Here is a 15632-nt window from a genome sequence, read left to right on the forward strand (position 1 = left end):
CCCTCAGAGATTGTTCTGTTAATCAGAATAGAAACTGGGTAGGCTATGGCATTTGCTGCTTTTTGTAGATATTCTGCAGGAAGGAGGTCGGCTGCAGTGGTGGTAGGTTTTGAGTTTTTGCAAAAGGGTATGGATAAGGGATGTAGGGATGGGTTTGAGATGAAATGGGGGAGGTAAGGTGGTATTGGAGGGTGAAGGAGATGAGCTGTTGGGAGATAGTTGATTGGCAAGAGACTGAATGGTCTCAGTAAAGAAGGTATTAAAAGTACTTGCAATTTGCTTTGGATTGTCCTGCTCAGCACCTACAGGTGGGGGAGTGACAGCACGGCCTGGGTGTAAGAGAGCATTTATACCTGCCCAAAATTTTTGGGGTTTACTTTGCTGGGTGTTTTGGAGTTGAATGTAGCACTTTCTTTTATCTGACAGTATTGCTTTTTTGTGTCATTTCTTAGCTGTCTGAACTTTATGTGATCTTCTTGGTTTTTAATAGTTCGCCATTTGTTCCAGATTTTATTTCTGAGTAGCATTTTTTGTTTTGTCTCTTTTGAGAGCCAAGGGGCAGGTTTGTTTCTAGTTTTAATGGTCCTTTTTGGAGCATGGAGGTCAAGAATATTTAGGAATTTACTATTAAAGTAGCTTACCGCTTCCTCTAGGATGAGACTTTTGAGGGGTGACCACTTGCATGCTCTAAGTTCATTTTGGAAAATATCAGGGTTAAATTTTTTATTACTCCTGATTGTTCTATAGGTAATTGGATTTGGGATGTCAGTCCTGACTCTAATTATGAAGGTGAGAGCATGGTCACTTATATCCTCAGGGAGAGTCCCTACTTGATAACTTTGTTGATGTCTATTTATTAGTATCCAGTCTAGGGTACTCTCAGTGTTATTGTGTTTATTGGTCCTTGTGGGGGAACTTATAGTTTGACTAAACCCATGTAGATTAAGATGGATAGAGGGCGGTTGAGAAGTACAGCTTTTCCAATTAATATTAAAGTCTCTGAGTACTATTGTTTCTTGGGGATAGTTGATTGATAGCCAATTCAGGATATTTTCAAGGATATTAGTGTTATGCCCTGGGGGAAGGTAGACAGCAATAATATATATGGACTTATGGTTATTGAGTTGGATTTTGGAGATAAGTACTTCTTCATTACTAGTTAGAGGGGGCTTAGAGTCAATAGTGGTTACTCTATTACACTAAACAAATATGCACTACTGTTCTTTACATCCCTCCCCATGACAATACAGCTATACAGGAAGATATCCTATATAGGATATCCTTAACAATTTCACATGAAATATTACTTTTAGGTAATGTGAATGTCAATTGGTTGGACATAAACTCTAACTCCCCTACATCTAGCATGAACGTATTTGATTTCACACAACTAATTAATAGCCCCATTCATTATAGCAAGACATCAAATTCCCTATTACACTGTATGCCAGTATCAGAGCCTAGCAAATAAGCACCTCAGGTACAATGTCTCAGTGATCGTCTCCCAGTTTATACAACCAAACATCTCACACATCCACTTAAACAGCATGTTTAGAAAACAATATGCAAGCTTTTCAAGTCTAACCCAGACATGTCCATTACTAACGTATCATCTATTAACTGGAACTTCCTAAAAATCCCCTTAGATGATGCTGCAAACAAATTCAATACAACTTTCCTGAATAACCTAAACAGACATGACCCTCCCACCGAAATACTCCATACCAGTGTTTTTGAAAGGGGAGGCCCTGAAGTTATCAGACTAAAGGTAATCATAACTAATTCATATTAGGGAAATATAGCACATTTATAGACTGCTAAGTAAGCATTGTAAAACAACATATAAACCCTAGGGGATCTGAAACACCCAACCAGTGCACTGACAGTATGCATAATTGCAGGAGCACCCTGAGCCGTCAAGGGAGTTACAAAAATAGCATTAACTGTTTCATATTTTAGACAGGTTTGTACAGCAAGGCTTAGCTCATTAGTGTGACCAACAAATGTATACCAAGGAATTTGCTATATGATTTGGAATGCCATTTCTCTTTGGTTGTATGTGGCCATCTACATTGCTTCAAGACAACTATGATACAAAATATGACAACAGAAAGTGATTTTAACTTACAAACCCTTAGTGGCATGTGTGTAGCATCTATCTATGCTTAGACCATATTATAGGTTTGAAAGGGGAAGCAAGCAGAAGGTAGAACCCAAGGAGGTCATACCTGATGATAAGAATGTTTCATGTCAGGGACATAGAACCCATGATAGTAAGAAAAGATACACATACCTGAAAGGGTTTGAACCCCTATCCTCATCACTGATATTATCTATACAAGTACATTAACCTGGCATGCCACAGAATCACTCACTGAGAAGGGTTTGGAAAACACATTTCAGGGGAAAGGAACACAATGATTAAAAAATATAGAAATATACCTGCATGTAGCTAAACCCGTGGTATTAGCCAGCTACACCACAGAAGGGTACAGGACGTCTGGACCCCGCCGATTCGCCCCCGACCAGTTTGATCCTGGACGGTTGGACGAGAATAAAAAAAATAATGTATGTGAAGCCGAAGCATATCAAAGCATAAATAGAAAAGAAAGACTGTTTAAACATTCTTAAAACTGGTTTAGACAGTCTTTTTCTTTTCTATTTATGTGTTTCGACTACACTTTCTTTAAAAAAATGCAATTAGTTAGTTGAATTAATTTGTAGTTTGTAGTTTAGTTGTTCGGTGTGCAACATTATTATCTCTACAACAGTGCAAGTGTCTTAGCTTTGTAGGTGCAGGTTCAGTTATTATTTATTGTTGCCAGTTCTTTTACATCATATCTTTTGCATCATGGGGTGTTTTGTCTGCATTTAGATAATTTTTACTTATGCACTGTATCCATTGTTTCACTGATAATATATAGACACGATACGGATGCACGTGTTTATAATTTGCCAGTTCAAACGTTCAGTCCAGTCATTAGAAAGTAGTGTTTGAGTGAGCTTACATGTTTTAAAGGTTTTTATTAAATTACATTTTGATATTAGATATGTTAGTTTTTGGTGATGCACTCAAGCATATGCTTGAGTGTTACATCTGATTGCTTATGTGTTATTTTGTAGTGAGAAATTAATATCTGCTTAGGTTGCTATGACAACTTGACTGTGTTTTATGTACACGTACAGGAGGGTACAGGAGGTTAGTTTCACGATTATGAAGCAGCAGTCATTAAGAATACGTCATTGAATGTGGGATCCTTTTAAGGTTTTTTTTAGTAAGTAGTAGTTATTACTATGTGAATTAGTTTTCATTCATTCATGTATATATATTCGTTATATTTTTCAATATGTTTCATGAGATGTGCACATGCAGCAATGTTTTGTTTAGTTAATTAGCCAGTGGTTATATGATTTAGGCTTGACCAATGTGGGATAAAACATAACACTAGTTATTATATATTATAAGTTTATGTGTTATATTTATACTAACCAATGTAATAATTAAATTAAATAAAAATATTAAAGTAAAAAATATATGTGTTTACAATGAAAAATTAACAGTGTTTATATTGAATAATTGATTAAATAATAACATAATGATAAAGTACTTACTAGAATATATTTGGGGTCAAACAGTCTGGGATTAAATAGTCCGGGGTTGAATTGTCCACTAAAAAAATCACATATACAATACATATAAATTTATACATGAAACTGTATAGAAATGTATTGGAGTCGAACCGTTCGGGGGCGAACAGTCCGGGGTCGAACTGTCTGGGGTTGAATAGTCCTGCTTCCTCACAGAATCTTTCATAGGGATTGAGGCCACATAACTCAGTTCAGTGGAATGAAACACTTGATAGAAAGACAAGAAAAATATACCTAGATCATGCTGAACTCCTGCATTTGGTAATGACAGTCTCTAGATCAGTATTATTAAGTGAAGTCACAGAAAAAAATCATAGTGACAATTTCAAGGAAAGGTTAGAACAGTGTTTAACTCTGAAAACTGAATATTGGATAACAACATACCAGCTGTCATGGGATTAAGATCCTTCTGCTGGTGTATTGACAATGTACATATCAGTGCATGAGTACACTGAGCCATGGAATCTGTCACATACAAGTATTATGTTTACCTTACTTCATATAAGCATGGTAAAACATTCCTACTTGATACTGATATTGCAAAAGACTGATAAAAAGTAGACATAAATGGATTTAAACCCCTGGCTGTCTACCTGGCATTTTACAGACCACAGCATTATGTAGCAATGCCACAGACAAACTTATAGTGAAAGTGTCACAAAACACACAATTTAAGAAAATGTTAGAACATTCTTAAAGACTGAAAAATGAACATTGGTTATCATCATAACCTAGAGGAAATTAAAACTCCTTAGTCTGTGTATTGACAAAGTAGACAGAGCCATGGAACCTGTCGCTCACATACTTTATGTATACCTTACATCATGTTAGCATGATAAGCTATTAGTATATAATACAGATTTTTTTGGCAGACTGCTAGAAGGTAGACATCAATGGATTTTAACCCCTGCTGGTCTAACTGATATTTTATTAACTGGTACATTAGCATTAGCAAGCAATGCAAGTGACACTGCAAAAGAACAGATGATAGCAATACAAAATTATTACACTTGCATGGACTTGAAACCATACCTCTGTCGCTCACATTTTCCAAAAACAGAGTAATAGCCAGGTAAGGAAGAAAATCATACATAGGGAAAGTGTCAGCAAATATGTGTCAGAGTAAAAGCAAGAAAAGGGACAGGAACCTGAACACATTTGAACCCATGCATGTACTATTTAGATCTCCAGAAACAGAGCATTGCCAGGTATCCTACTGAAATGCTCAGTAAAAAGGTATAAATAAATAAACTACATTGCAAGGAATGGCATACAGTTGCATGATAAGAATGGAATATTATAAAGTAACATCATACCCTCATGAGATTAGAGCCAGCATTGGGAATAAATACATGACATCATGAACATGTTCAGCCGTAGAGGTCTTTACAAAAAAGCATTAACTTCACGGCATTTCCAAATTGCTTTGTGATGTTCACATATGCGATGCTTATTTGCATGATTAATGGCAAGAGCAAGAGGTTCTCTGGTTTGATTCTCGGCTGGGGTGCCTTCTGTGCGGAGTCTGCATGTCCTCCCTGTGGTCGCGTGGGTTTCTTCTGGGTGCTCCGGTTTCCTCCCACATCCCAAAGACATGCTGTAGGTGGACTGGACACTCTAAATTGGCCCTAGGTGTGAGTATGTGCGTGTGTGCCTTCTGTGGAAGGTTGGCGCCGGGCTGGCAACTCGACACCATAAAACTCCACTGCCAATCATGAGCGGACAGGTGATCCACTGTGGCGACCCCTAGCTGGGAAAACGCTGAAAGAAGAGGAAGAAGAATGGCAAGATGGATAGTGCATTTCAGGGATTTTCTTCATTTTTGCCGTTGGATGAGAACTATCACTATCCTACGGCTATAGATTACCATCAGTGTTGCTTGATAGAAACCATCCCGCATTGTATGTCCACAGGGAACATTATTTCAATATACAAGCCTTTTTCATGCACGTGTGTGATGTGTTCATTTTTTGACAAGAATAAAGGTTGAAAATGTGAGTATAAGATAGATCTTGTTGCTGGATAACATACACTAATGGCAGAAGGACTGTATACTGAAAGGCCTAATAATGTGGTAAGATTGTTACACTGGAGATTGTGCAAACATAACATTGAAATAGCTAAGAAGCATTGGAAATGAGCCAAAAAGCATTATATATATATATATATATATATATATATATATATATATATATATATATATATATATATATATATATGATGAAGTTTATATCATGTGGGATCACCCATTACCAACACTTCAAAAAATAAATGCAATAATAACAGTACTTCATTAAAAGGAGACAAAAGTAGCATTGATCATTAAAATGGCTACACCCAGTGATTACAGTGTCTTATGTACAGAGAGACACAAAGTCATAAAATACCAGGATTTGCAGGCAGAAATGAGGGCAATGTGGAAGAAGGATACCCAGACAGTTCCAATAGGAATGGGTCTCCTAAAAAAGATTTTGCATTCATATTTAGATATTTTATCAAGACATGTAACTCCATATGTAAGAGTCAATTCTGGGCACATTGAAGGTGCTGCAAACAGCACTTTTGGCTAACATCAAAGACTGAAATAATACTAATGTGTTGAACTTTAATAATACTTTGACTTAGGAATGGGTGCATTTCCATCATGGTATTATAAACCCAAAGAACTTGGAGAAATTAAAACAGAGTAACATTGTGGGTGCTGTGAAGAGCACTTTTTTTGTAACATCATAGATTAAAACAATTTCATGAACTTTAATCATACTTTGAGTTACGAATTAGGTCAATTCCCGTCATGGTGTTAGATACCAAAAGGACTTGGAGAAATTAAACACAGTGCAATACTTTACACTTATCAAATAATACATAAAACTCAGTGTATACCAAGATTATTTATCTCTTGTTCTGAAGACGGTATAAGCCTCCTCGAAACTGACTACATGTATAGATCTGCAATCATAGTACTGTATACATATCTGGTGACTTCAGATCCAAACATAGTGAAAGTTTTGAAACATGAAGAGACAAATCTAAGTTGATTTCCCTGCTTAGTTGAGCAGAATTATATCGGTGTCAAGTGGGAATGGGCACAAAACCAGAAATAGACAAACATCAGGCAGCAACCGAAAGTGTCAATGTGCCAACCCCCCCCCCCCCCCCCAGAGGTTAAAAGGAGAAGTATCAGATGAGAAGGCAAGAAATGTGGAAACAACATAAGTATAGTTGCCAGAACAGAAAACTTCTGGAACAACCTCATGTCGATCAGGATCTGATGCAGGAATGGTTAAGGAGAAATTAATTTAAACCAAAAGATGAAAGGTTAATATTAGAAGCCCAGGATAGTGGACTATGTACACAATGGTTTATAAAGTCCATTGAACATGTGGGCGAAACAGACAAATGCATGTTCTGTAAAACAGAACTGGTAACAGTTGCACATCTTGTTGCTGTGCGTGATACACTAATGAAAGAGGCCATGTGTACTGAAAGGCATAATAATGTGGCAAGACTGTTGCATTGGTGATTGTGTAAACATTACAATACTGAAGTAGCTGAGAAGCATTGGAAACATGAGACGTGAAGCATTATAGAAAATGATGAAGTTTATATCACATGGGATCACCCATTACCAACAGTTCAGAAAATAGATGCGAGAAGAACCAGACATAGTACACCGTGTATAGAAGACAAAAGTAGCATTGATCACTGAAATTGCTACACTCAGTGATTACAGTGTCTTATGTACAGAGAGACACAAGTCATAAAACACCATGATTTGCAGGCAGAGCAATGTGGAAGAAGGATATCCAGACAGTTCCAATAGTAGTAGGAGCAATGGGTTTCATAAAAAAGAATTTATAGTCATATTTAGACATGCTATGGATACATGTAACTCTGTATGAATTGCAGAAGGAGTCAGTTTTGGTCACATTGTGGCTACTGCAAAAAGCACTTTTGGCTAACATCAAAGATTGAAACAATGCTAATGTTATGAACTTTAATCATACTTTGACTTAGGAATAGGGTCCCTTCCTATCATGGTATTAGAAACTCAAATGCTTTGCATTCAGTTAAAGATTGGATGTAGTTTAATCTCTGGTTTTACTATAAGGGTCTATATTAAATCAGCGAATGCTTAAAAAAGTGAACACTGATTTATTGACCCCATGTAAATGAAAGCTTACAATCCCGAACACTTAGAACAGCAATTTTTTTCCCAGGGAAAAACAATCGCTGTTCCAAAAAAGAAAAAAAAACCTTTAAAACATTACATAAAGTGGGGGGCTTCGCCCCCACACCCCTTACATGGGGGACTATGTCCCCACATCCCCCTACTTAAATATACCAACTCAGAGATCGCACCACAGTGATGAAAATGGCAAAATAACGAAGGCGGCCAAACAATTTCTTTCCCAGGGAAAGAATTTGCTTATATGCCGTTTCGGTATTTTGCCATTTTGTGCTTTCAAATTCGATCAAGATGCATTGAAAGAATGCATCTTTGATCATATAATTTGGAACCTACTATAATATAGTCATATGGCCTATTTGTATTTTATAAGGGTTAGGATTTGTAAAACCCAAATATAATCCCAGCTGTTAATTCCTGTGTTTTCCATACTGACAGAATGCTGAAGAAACAGGCACAGAAAGCCACATTCACCTGCAAACACAAGTTTAAAGAGGCAAAAAATGAGCCAGTAATACACCCCCCCTTCAGTAGATGGCACTTTGATTCCACTTTTGCTGACTGGCCCTTCCATGGCCATGAGTTTGTCCACTTTACTGTCCTTCCACCCTTATTTCCCAGCCTCCTACCCCTCACTAGTTAAATACATTCACTTCCTCATCACTAACACACCCCTGACTACTACTACATAAATGCATAACAAAGAGTTATAGGACAAGGAGCTTCTGAGGAACTCCAGCTAAATAATTTTATATACAGTTTATTTAATCACAGTAGTGCAATCCTATATCTAATTGCCTTAACTAATTTAAGTCACAATCCTTGACACTCATTTCTACCTATTAACCCTCACAAAACCACTTGCTTTGACCTATTTTAATCCATTCATATAACTACTCACTGTTAATTAAACAACAATTTTCAGATTCCTTGAATTAACTTACTAATTTGTCATAAAATCAGTTCTTTCACACTTCAGGTTAGCGACTGACTTCCTTCTATTCTATGCTTTTCTTCCCTAACTGTATTTCTGCTCCATATCACCTTGCCAAAATTCTTGGCAACACATAATTATGGTCTATTCATTATCAATAAAACAAATGTCTTTATGCATTACCATGTCTAATTGGTGGCATATGCATCAATTTTATGCACTCCTACTATGAAAATTGACTTTTACTGTTACTATCAAACTACTGCGCAAACATGTTCCTTTCAAAATATTCTACAAAGAACAAAAGTATTCCCTGTTTTTTTTACTGTTTATACTAGGTTTTCTTTCAGATGGTATTCACCTAAACCCTGATCCTACAACTAACACACTCACTTCTAAATACCTGTCTAGAGCACTGTGCGGCATTTATTGCATTAATAATAAATGGTCACAGTTTGAAGCCTGGAAATGCAGCATAAACCAAAAATAATGTCAGTTATCCATTAAAGTTCTTTCTTAGATCATGGACCTTAAACTATGTAAGGTGAGGTGTGAATGGAAATCAAAAATTACAGCAAAGTGTCTCCTACTCTACTACCTAAAAACAGTACCACAAAGTGTATTCCAAAGGAGACAGATCCCAACTGCTCTGTCCTGCATATTTACCATAGTGTCCATACTAATCCTAATTTTGGTACAATATGTCTTCTGCCCCCTCAAATATTACTGTTTTTGACAAATTAAAATAGCCAATGTAGCATTTCAAAAACAGCAAATTAATTATTTGTGAAGATCTGACACTTGACAGGAATAATTGCCTAAAAGCAGGTTAAATAGGATACTTAATTCAAACAATATATATCGCAAATAATTATGTAAAACACTAGAGTAAAGATAACTATACCTAAGATTTCCTCGCTAAGTATCGTGATTAGTAATATACTTGTTGCACAGCATAATGAACAAATCCTCTCTGATACATTCAGCCATCATTACTCTATTTTTTCTTACTGCTATCTTCAAACAGTGCTATACTACTCCATTCCTTTCCTTACAAATTTTCATTTAGTTGAGCTATAATTGTCGGATTGTTCAAATGTTTTTGACTGCACTGGTTTCACTCCTGTACTATCTACTTACAATAATTTTTCTCCAATCCAGGATGCATTATGTCCACTGAAAAATGATTGAAAGCAGCTTTGTATCATGATTAAGTACTAAGTTAAAGGTAGTCTTAAAAGAAGGTCACAATTCTTGGGGAGAATGAAAAAGGACATACAAAACAGTTTTAAATTATGACAGTTGTGATGTCCTGTTAATATCCCACCAGACTGCCACCAATTTATGTGATATCCAAACAATACCCCACTGGACTGCCACCAGTAATGTGACATCCCACACTGAAAACCCAGGACAGCAATCAAGGAGCCTCAATCCGCACCACTGACTCCACTGTGGGAAAAGTTCTCTTAAAAGCACAACAGGAACATGTTCTATTTCCTGGGACTGGACTATATACCTCTGTCTACCTCAAATGTAATCTTTATCATACACTTCAGAGCAATGTTCCAGTTTAAGACCTCTGACTCACTCACACTCAAAATAAATTTAAATCTCACACACAAACACTTATGGCAATCCTGACAAATATTTCTAGCTGTGTCCCCTCCCCAATACAAATGGTAAATACTGCCACCAGAGTCAGACAGGTCTGCATGCCCTTCAAAGGGTGATCAACTATTAAACATTAAATATCAAAATAAGTGATAGCTATGACAGGAAGCTGTGAGGCAGTCAAGGTGACTTGGGAGTATCAAACAGATATAAACACTCTCTAATCTCTAAATAACACAGTGATTGTCCAGCCATGATGTAAAGTAATGAAAAAACGTAATAATAATTAAAATGATTATAAGAATGTAAATCAATAACTTTCAATAAACACCAGAATTCAATCACCAACAATATAAAATTAAAACTGTAGGATAGAAGTCCATCATCTTAGAAAAATTATATGCAATTAACTTTCCTAATCTAATTAGAGAATACTGTCCCTGATCTAATCTAAAACATAACAGCAACGCAAAGGCAGGCTTGCAGTTTATAGTGAGTGCTCTTCTTGGTATTTACTGCACAGCACTGTAACTGACTGCAACTCTTCACTAACTCCTCAGCACTTCCCTAACTGCACCGCTTAACAGTCTCAACTGTCTTATTTTAAAAATAACAGTCAGCTATTTGAAAAAGTTCTTTTTCCTATCAGTCAGCTGTTCAAATAATCACCTAGCAGCCAAGAACATTCTAATGACACCATCTACTTATCAGCTGATTCTTCACAAACAGTTTTAGAATCCCCCCCCCCAAAACTTGTGAGATTAGAAATGTATCAAAACACTGACAGATTATTTAAACATTTTGTATAAGCAGGGAGATGCTCAACATTTTAAAAACTCATTTACATTTTCACAATTAGACATGCTGGCATACAATACAAGTTAATCTGAGAATATACACATATATCCTGCCAGACATGCTAACACAGATGACAGTGTTTTTATTTTCTTCACAACAATACCAGCATCTAAAGCATGCAATCAGAATAACAATCAACTGTGCATAATACTATAAAGGTCTTCAAAATATGCACCTAGTTATCCTCAAGAAATTCTGGAACACCATAAAAATGAACTAAAAAAAATTCCTTAAACAAAGTATACTTCAGCAAACTTCTCACCAGCATAGTGAATGCTATTGCAGATATAGTAATGGACTATTTTATTTCTGTTTATTTACCTTTTACTACAAACCATGCAGTAAAACCTGAAACACCACTACACAAATTACGACAATGCCCACAGTTCTATTTTTATACCACAGACAAAGAAATTGTGGAAACGATATACTACAAATACAACTCTCAAAATCACTATCTTCTCCCAAAAATATCTTAATATAAACGACTCCATTCTTTCCAAACATTTAGTCTTTACCCATAATCCGAACCTAAATACAAAGATTTTATCAGAAAGATTTGAATATCCTCTCATTTTCCCTCTTACAAAGGTACCCTTTTCCTTAGCCACTCCTGATTAAAGACCTATAGTCAATACATATCCATTAGTAAAAATTCTAGAGAAATCCTACATGCTCAAACACTTGATCATCTTCAAAAATATGATCCCTTGTCTCATAAGCAAGATGGCTTTCATGCTAAATACAATACTCTTATAACACTATTTTCTGTAATCAATCAAATATCATTAGCATTAACAATTGACTGACATCTTTTTAGATTTTAAAGGATATTTGAAACTGAATATGACAAATTCTTAATTGTAAGCTTACTGGTTGTGGTTTCTCAGTTGAAGTTACTTCTTGGTTTAAAAGATAGCCCACCAAAGGAACATGTCCTGTAACAGAACACATTTCTATTTGTGATACTGGTTTTCTTGATAAATGCATTCCATGTTAATTGGCATTAGGGTCTCTGCTATTTTCACTGGCATGAATAATTTACCTTGGGAATCTACTACAGTTAAAACATCACTTTATATGCAGATGAGATTGTAGTTACAAGGGTACAAATTACTTCTACTGTCCTCAATTATTCCCTACAAAAAGACATTGGATTTTTTTAAACTTGTGTACTTCTAATAATTTGACAATTTACATATACAAACCACCTCCTAATAGTTTTTGACAATTTTAAAAGAATATTCAAACAAAAGTCTCTTTCTTATAAAGATTCTTCTAGAAATCCGCTTTGAGTTTCAAAGCCATGACTTCTTAAACACCGTGGTGGCATCACTGGCATCAAACTAACAAGCGCCTCTGGACAAACAGATGCTGGGTTTTCTGCTTTTTCTTTTTCAGCTAGTAAACCCCTAACATGGTAATTAAGGTCAAATTGTACCCACACGCGCACACACACACACACACACACACACACACACACACACACACACACACACACACACACACACATATGCACGCAAAAAATATATATACAGAGAAAAACATCTGATTAGGCCTTTTTAGAATCAGAAGTTTAAAAGGAAAATAATAGCTCTCATTTGGGATTTGAGCCCAAGATCTCCAGCATTCCATGGTGATGTCACTCCCGCTGGATTAAAGAGAGGCTCTGGACAGATGTCTGTTAACTTTTCTTTTAACAGCTTTTTCTTTTCAGCTAGGAAACCCCTATCATGGTGATTAAGGTTAAATTACAAGTGCGCGTGCGCTCACACACACACACACACACACACACACACACACACACACACACACACACACACACACACACACACACACACACAGAAGTACATAGAAAGCCTTCTGTTAGACACTGTTTTAATCAGAAGTATGAATCATAACTAAGAGAATATTTTCTTTTTATATTTCAGATCCCTGTCCTGACAACTGAGGCGCAACATGCAACTGATAATATAATTGATATTAATGTACTAATACCAGTACTGGACTATACATTGCTTATTATCAGCCCTTCTTACATCACATAATACAGCTCTACTTCTGGCTGCTGAAAATAAAATACTAAGGTCCATCCACCTTGCTGAAGGCACTGAACACCACTGCTATGCAATGCAAAAAGCTAGGTGGTTAGCCATTTTGAACAAAAACAATTACAGCTTACAGGTCTGCATCCTTTCTACTCACTTCTCTAACATTCACTGCAAAGGAGCTCTGGAAGATTGTACTCTTAATTCCAAATGATTGCATTCTGAAGACAAAAATACAATTATGTCCTCACATTTCAAACAAATATTCATATCTCTGATGTCATAAGGTTTACAAAAGAAATGTAAATGGCAAATTGTTCAGTACAAATAAATCTTTGCAGTGGTAGTGTTCAATAGATTCTTAGTTTTAAACTGGATTTTTAAGTCATACTAAACACAGTAAATATTAACTGTATAATATTTTGTAAACAACTTACAATATTTCAATAACCACTCAAGCTTCAGACACACTGCCAGCAAAATTTTGTTTGTCTATCTATGAGCTTTCATTTCTGCTAAAGCAGTTATGTTTGTGTTACTTGGTGGTTGAGACATTTAGAAACATATGAACAATTTACGACAATATACATAAATAGTATATGAACAACAGTTAAATACTTCTTAAACAGCACTAGACTAACATGAAATATCAGTGTAGTTGTGCTGCCTATCATATAACTTTTAAGATGAAATCTTTAACTAGATTGAATGTAGTATGGTATTGAAATCATTAATGTATATATGAACAGGCTATATTAGATGACTGGACACAACTGTGGGACGTAACTGAGGAAACACCTGCAGGCATCATTAGGCTGTAATGAGTGAAGATTATCTAACTTAATTGCATTCATTGGTCTACTCAACATGATAGAATGTGCGTGGACACTGTTATCTTCTTTAGTATGTATTGCTTTTTCATGTACCATAGGATTCTTGAATAACATCAACCACAACAGTTTGCTTCCCAGGCACCCGCTTTGACATTGATGTTCCAAAATCCCATCAGCGGCCTCTGACTTCTGAGTGGAAAGGTGTCTAAGTCATAAGAAATGATGAATGGAACAGGTGTCTTATATTCAGTCTGTAGCTGAAAACTGTCCATGCCTTGTAAGTTATGAGAAAAATGTTCACATGCTTACAGTCCGCCCATACATTATTTCTTGATCTGTAAATATGTTTTCTTGGTTACTGGAAGTGTGAGAGTATAGAAGACAACAGGTCTGAGCTCACTTTCATTTGCTTGCAGTCAGGTAGCTTCATTATCATGATCTCTGGCATTTACATAGGTTGCTGTTGACTTACCAACATTATATTAAGCGAGTGCTGATGCAGACACTATCATAAACTTAATTTTGTTGAATGCTTGTTCCTGGAGCTCTTCCCATATATATTCTGAATCACTTTTTTAACAAGCTGGGAAGATAGGTGAAGGCTGCCAGCCTAGCTAGATAGAATTTTGTAGATAATTCTGTCATTTGTAAATATTAATATAAGCCACAGGCTTGTTCTCTTAAATGTGAAAAGACTGTATTGGATGTTGAACTGAAAAAAATGTAACAACAGTGCACTCTGCTGTAAGAAAGCTGATAAGTCAAGCATTGTGAAATTCTTTGATCTAAAACTTGGAGCGGAGATGTGTAGAGGGAGACATTCTGCCTATTGTTTTGAGGCCAGAGTTAATGGCTAGAATTTACATGTATAATTTCTTTTATTGCTCTGGCTTCTGGATCAGCTGCAAGATCAAAAGGGATATAACCTCTGAGTTTCTGTTAGCCTGGGGACCAGAAAAAAATCATGTAATCTGAAATGAATCAGTGGTACTGTGTTATCAATTTAAGGACAGAAAGAATGAGAGCATTTGAGCATTTGTCTTGAGAACATCCAACTGACCAGCACTCTGCCTGTGTTCTACATGTAAGTTTATTTTAAAACTGTGTTTTCTCTTAGATATAGCTAGGAACTAGGAAGATTAGATTATTTTTTTCTGTATTGATGTCGGAACTTTTCTACTCTATTATTTTAAGTATTTTGCTGTGATCTCTGAACTCTTGACTAGCACTGTCTAGTAAGAAGTATTGTCTTGTGTTTTTATTATTTATTATTAAATATTTTTAAACCTTTCAACTGTGGCTGTTTTGTGTAGAGATAATTTAAGCTCTAAGAGTACATTGCATGTATTTAGTGATACTGGCCAAGCCACTCCAATAAGCCTTGACTGTTTAGTTGCATTTACTATTTGGATAATAATATTGCACAGTAATAATTGGACACTCTTTGTTAAGGTCCTTTTAGTAGGTGATAAATATTAGTGGGTGGTGGCAAGTGGTACTACCGTATA

This window comes from Protopterus annectens, chromosome 3.part0 (assembly GCF_019279795.1).
Source record: "Protopterus annectens isolate FY-2018-M chromosome 3.part0, PAN1.0, whole genome shotgun sequence".
Taxonomy (NCBI): Eukaryota; Metazoa; Chordata; order Ceratodontiformes; family Protopteridae; genus Protopterus; species Protopterus annectens.